Source organism: Petaurus breviceps, unplaced genomic scaffold (genome assembly GCF_028583685.1).
Source record: "Petaurus breviceps papuanus isolate PSGF00001 unplaced genomic scaffold, PetGlider_PUasm1.0 490, whole genome shotgun sequence".
NCBI classification, from domain to species: domain Eukaryota; kingdom Metazoa; phylum Chordata; class Mammalia; order Diprotodontia; family Petauridae; genus Petaurus; species Petaurus breviceps.
This window is the reverse complement of record NW_027186352.1, coordinates 20,888,946-20,894,470: the sequence shown is the minus strand read 5'-3', so window position 1 is coordinate 20,894,470 and position 5,525 is coordinate 20,888,946.

Below are 5,525 nucleotides of genomic sequence, written 5' to 3'. Positions count from 1 at the left end.
CTGCCGAGACCGCTGACTGTACCCTTGCCCGCCCCGCCGTCCGGGAGTTGCATCGTTATTTAGAGACTTACGTTTTCCCCCTGTTACTCCCCCCCCCCCCCCCCCCCCACCCCCCCCAAACTCCTTAGCAGCCAAGGTTACAAAAAAAAACCTCAGAATGAAGCTTCCAAAGTCCTTGGCACCATCAAATGGTTCAACATCAGAAACTAATATAGCTTTATTCATGGGAATGACAGTAAAGAAGATGTGTTACTCTCTGCTTTGCTGCAAGGACCCCTGAACCTTCTAGCTTATTACACCAGAAACTTCCTCTCTACTTTGCCTCCTTTTATTAACGTGCAAGCTCCTTGAGAACAGGGACTGTCTTGCTCTTCTGTTGGTGTGCCCAAATGTGTTAACACCTAGTATGTGTTTTTATAGGTGCTTTTTCATTCATTCTTTCTTTCCTCCATTGAACCCCAAGGAAGTTGTGGCTAAATGGATGGATGGCTCACAGGACCTTCTTGGAAAGGCAAAAAAAAGAGTTAGATGAGTTAGATTTGCCATATGCCCAAAGACAAGAAGAACCATTATCTCATGCGATATTTGGTCATGTATTGAAGCTACCAATAATGTATGCAAAGAGATCACCACGAAGAAGTTGTAGCTTATGTACCAATGTTGGTAGCTGAGGATGAATTTATGAAAGAACTTGATAAGCCCCTCCAAATGAAGTAAACACACTCTGTTATTTGACTTCAAAACAAAGATGGGCAAAGTTAAAGATGAAGTTGTTTGTCCTTCGTTCTTGAAGAGGACTGTGACATCAGGAAGATGATGCCAGGGCTTGCAAGTGAACTGGATTTGAGTGAGGGAGGCTGTGCAAGATCACTAGCCTCATTTTCTCCTCTGGATTCGTCTGGGTCCAGTGGCAAAACATAGATCAGCATGAGTGAAGGTAGCTCCACTAAAGAAGAGGAGGAAAAAAATAGGAAAAAGAAATGAGGGAGACCAAAGATGTGTAGAGTACACAGAAGCCTCACACCTCTATGTCATGCACACTTTCTTTGAGAAAAGGACAATAGGTACTGGACAGGATGAGTACCAAATAACACCATAAAAATTGAAACAGATTTTATTTTAATAGGAAAAAATTGTTATTGATGTGGGATATGAAAAAAAAATAGATACAGTTGAAACAACCTAACCTTGAGCTACAAATAACTGAAAAATAAAAATGGGAACTGGACAGCAGAAATGACATTAACACTGACTATAATAATTTTGTCCAATAGTTTACCCACGTAAAGTGAATGCCACAGCAAATAAAGGTAACACTGTGTTAAAATGTAAACTTGTTTTTAAAATCTTGTAAATGAAGGATGTTGAAATCACAAAAGCGTTATCCTCTCATAACATAGGCAGTGGAGAGTAAAATCAGTTTAAAACAAGTCTGGCCAGATATCTAACTAAGCAGAAGCACCTCGGGTCCTTTAAGGATGCAAATGGAGGTGCTACAAACGAGGGCTTCTAGCACACCAGAAAGCTCATGACTTCTTCGACTTAGTGGAAAGGCGTAGTAGTCAGAACTGAGAATGGGGTAGTGCTGCTCTATCCTTCCCGAGTTTTGAGTACCACCTTCTAGGAAGGACGCTGATAAATTGGCTAGTGTTCACCCCCTGACTTTGCACAGAAATTGGCTGCCTTCCTCCTGTCATTGTGTCTTAATAAATGTTTATTGATTGATTGATGGTAACCAGAATGGTAATGGACCTTGAATTCATATTGTTGGTGATTAGGGTTTGGAGAGTACAAGAAGGGGGAGAATCTTTTTTTTCAATTCTTGTCTCATATTTCCAGTTGTCTTATATATATACACACACATACATATATATCAACATGTCCAAAATAGAACTCCTTGTCTTTGATAATAAACTCTGGTAGTTCTCTAGGAATGAATGTAAAGGTTTCTATTAGGCATTTTAAACCCTCACAGCCTGACTCCAAATTACCTTTCCAGCCTCGTTCTCCATTACTCCCCTTAACTCACTGTATGATGGAGCAAAAGGCCTTGCTGCTATTCCTCAGGTACAATGCTTCCTCTCCTCTGTCTGTGACATGGGAAGAGGCCTTTTCTAGAATGTCCTCCCTCTGCATCCTTTGGAATCCCTAGATTCTTTCAAAGCTCAAATCAAATGCCACTGTTTACATGATGCCTTTGCTGATCACCCTAGTACTACCGTCTTCTCAGCTTGACTCAAAGTCTTTGACACATGCTTATGTGTGTTCATAGTCACCCCTAAGAGAGTGAAGACTCATTTTTGGATACTGATAGATTCTTCTTGAGTTCCTCAGAGGCAAGGGTGGTCCACGTCTTGCTGCCATACAGCAACACGGGCAAAAATGCATTTATATAAGAGACAGACGTTTGCTTTCACAGGAAGCTTGTGGTAAGTCAAGGAGTTTTGCCAATTCCCTGAAAACAACCCGTCTTCATTCCTCTGGGCCCAGCTTACTGTCCATCTGTTCTGTCCCCAGATGCACAGTGGGGATAAGCTCTACAAGAGGCTCATTCAAATCCATGTTGAAATCCCACCCTCTAAAGGAAGCCTTTGCTGGTCCCTTTTAATAGCAGTGTCTTCCCTCCGGTGGTTATTTCCGTTTCATCCTGTAGGTAGCTTGTTTGTACAGAGTGGTTTGCAAGTTGCCTTTCCCAGAAGACTGAAAGCTCTTTGAGGGCAGGGACTGTCTTTTACCTTTCTGTGTATCTCCAGTGTTTACTTAGCACATCGCCTGGCATATGGAAGGTTAGCGCTTCTTCAGTGTTTATTGACTAAGTGATTGACCTACTGACTGACATCTAGTCCAAGAAAGAACATCAACAAAACATTTCAAAAAATGCAGAGGTAAAGGCCATCTAAAATGAAGTGCAGGAATGAACAAACACAGAACAACTTATTTTACTACCTGGTTAAATTTAATGTAAATGCATTTAAAAACTGTACATAATGGAAACTCACAGTTCAAATATAATCATCATTCCTGTTCCTTGTATATTATATAGATTGTATATTTTGATGATTTCTTCCTTTTAAAATTTATTATTTATTTAATATTCTTTAAAAAAAATTTTGAGTTCCCTATTCTCTCCTTCCCTCCTAACCCTCCCTCACCCACTAAGAAGGCAAACAATGTATCAGTTATACATGTGGAGTCATTCAAAACATATTTCCATATTAGCTATATTGCAAAAGAATGCAAAAAAAAATAAAATAAGGCAATTTTACTTCAATTTGCATTTAGAGTTTATTGGTTTTCTCTATGGAGATGGATAGCATTTTTTCATTACAAGTCCTTTGAAATTGTCTTGGATCATTTTTCCATATCAATCAGGGTAGCCAAATCTTTCAAAGTTGATCATCATTATGACATTGCTGTTACTGTGCACAATGATCTCCTGATTCTGCTTGCTTCACTTTGCATCAGTTCATTTAGATCTTGCCACATTTTTCTGGAACCACCCCCTTCGTCATTTCTTATAGCATTCCATCATAATCATATGCCACAATTTGTTCAGCCAATTCTTTGCTACCACAAAAAGTGCTGCTATAACTATTTTTGTACATTTTTCTTTGATCTCTTTGGGGTACAGATTTAGTAGTAGTATCGCTGAGTCAAAGTATATGTACGACATGCACCATATATATTATATATATATATATATATATATATCTGGGCATAGTTCCAGAGTGTTCTCCAAAAGGGTTGAATTAGTTCCACTACTCCACCAGTATTTTATCAATATACCTATTTTTCCCTTGTCCCCTCCAGCATTTGTCATTTTTGATAGTTGTAAAGTGGTACCTCAGAGTTGTTTTAATTTGACTTTCTCTAATCAATAATGATTTAGAGTAATTTTTCATATGGCTATAGATAGCTTTAATTTCTTCTTCTGAAAGCTGCCTGTTCATATCCTCTGATCATTTATTAATTCAGGAATGGCTCTTATTTTCATAAATTTGATTTAGTTCCCTATCTATTTGAGTAATGAAACCTTCATCAGAGAAATTTGTTGTAAAATTTTTTATATCACTTCATTGTCCATGGTACCTTTTAGCAAAATGTAGTTTCTTTAATTACCTTTTTAAATTAGGTCTATTTTTGCTTTTCCTTTATCTGAGATCATGATTGCTACCCCTGCCTTTTTTTAAAAATTCAGGTAAAGCATAATAGATTATGCTCCAGCCCTTTATTTTAACTGTGTGTACCTTTCTGCTTCATGCATATCTTCTGTATACAACATACTACCAGATCCTAGTTTTTAATCCATTGTGCTATCTGCTTCCTTTTTTAGGGGTTAGCTCTCATCCCATTCTCATTTCCAGTTATAATTACTGTGTATTTCCTTCCATCCTATTTTCTTCTGTTTACCCATCTCTCTTTTTATTCTATCCCTCATCAAAAGTCTGTTTTGCTTCTGACCACTACCTCCCTTAATACAACATTCCCTTTATCATTCCCCAATCTCTTATTTCCTTCCCCTCTGATTTACCTGTTGGGTAATATAGATTTTTATTCCCACTGAATGTATATAGATATTCTTCCCTCTTTGAACCAATTCTGATGAGAATGAGGTTCAAGCATTGTGCCCTGCCCCATTTTCACCTGCATTATAAAAGCTCTTCCTTGCACACCAATTTCACATGAGAAAAAATTTCCCCATTCTACGTTTCCCTTCCCTTTTCTCCCAGTGCATTCCACTTTCTCACCCCTACATTTTATCTTTATTTTTGGAGATTAACCCAACATAATCGACTCACATTCATGCCCTCTGTCTATGAAGACTCCTTTTAACTGCCCTAATAATGATAACGGTCTTAGGACTTACTTGTATCTTCTTTCCCCACAGGAATGTAAACAGCTTAACTTTATTAGAGTTCCTTATGATCACTCTTTCATGCTTACATTTTAATGCTTCTCTTGAGACTTCTGTTTGTCCAACTTTCTATTAAACTTTGGTCTTTTCATCAGGAGTGCTTGGAACTGCTCTATTTCATTAAATATCAATTTTTCCTCTGAAGGATTATAAATACTCAGTTTGGCTGGACAGGGCACCTTTGCCTTCTGGGATATCAGCCCTCTGCTCCTTTAAAATGGACCCTGCTTTAAAATGGAATCTTGTGTGATACTGACTGTGGTCTACAATATTTAAATTGTTTCTTGCTGCTTGCAAAATTTTTTCCTTGGCCTGGGAGCTTTAGAATTTGACTATAATATTCCTGGGAACTTTCACTTTGGGAAAGTGATTCTTTCCATTTTTGTTTTACCCTCTGTGTCTACAATATTGGGGCAGTTTTTCTTTGTAATTCCTTGAAATATAACGTTTCTTTCCTCCCTCTCCCCCCCTCCCCCCATATTGGCATGCAATCAAATATAGGATCTACAAATACCTTCACAGTGAACATTAGTCAGTTTGTAAAGAAGGATTGGGATGAACAATGAGAAGAAGGAAACAAAACAAAACAAGAAAAAGAAAGAGAGCAGGT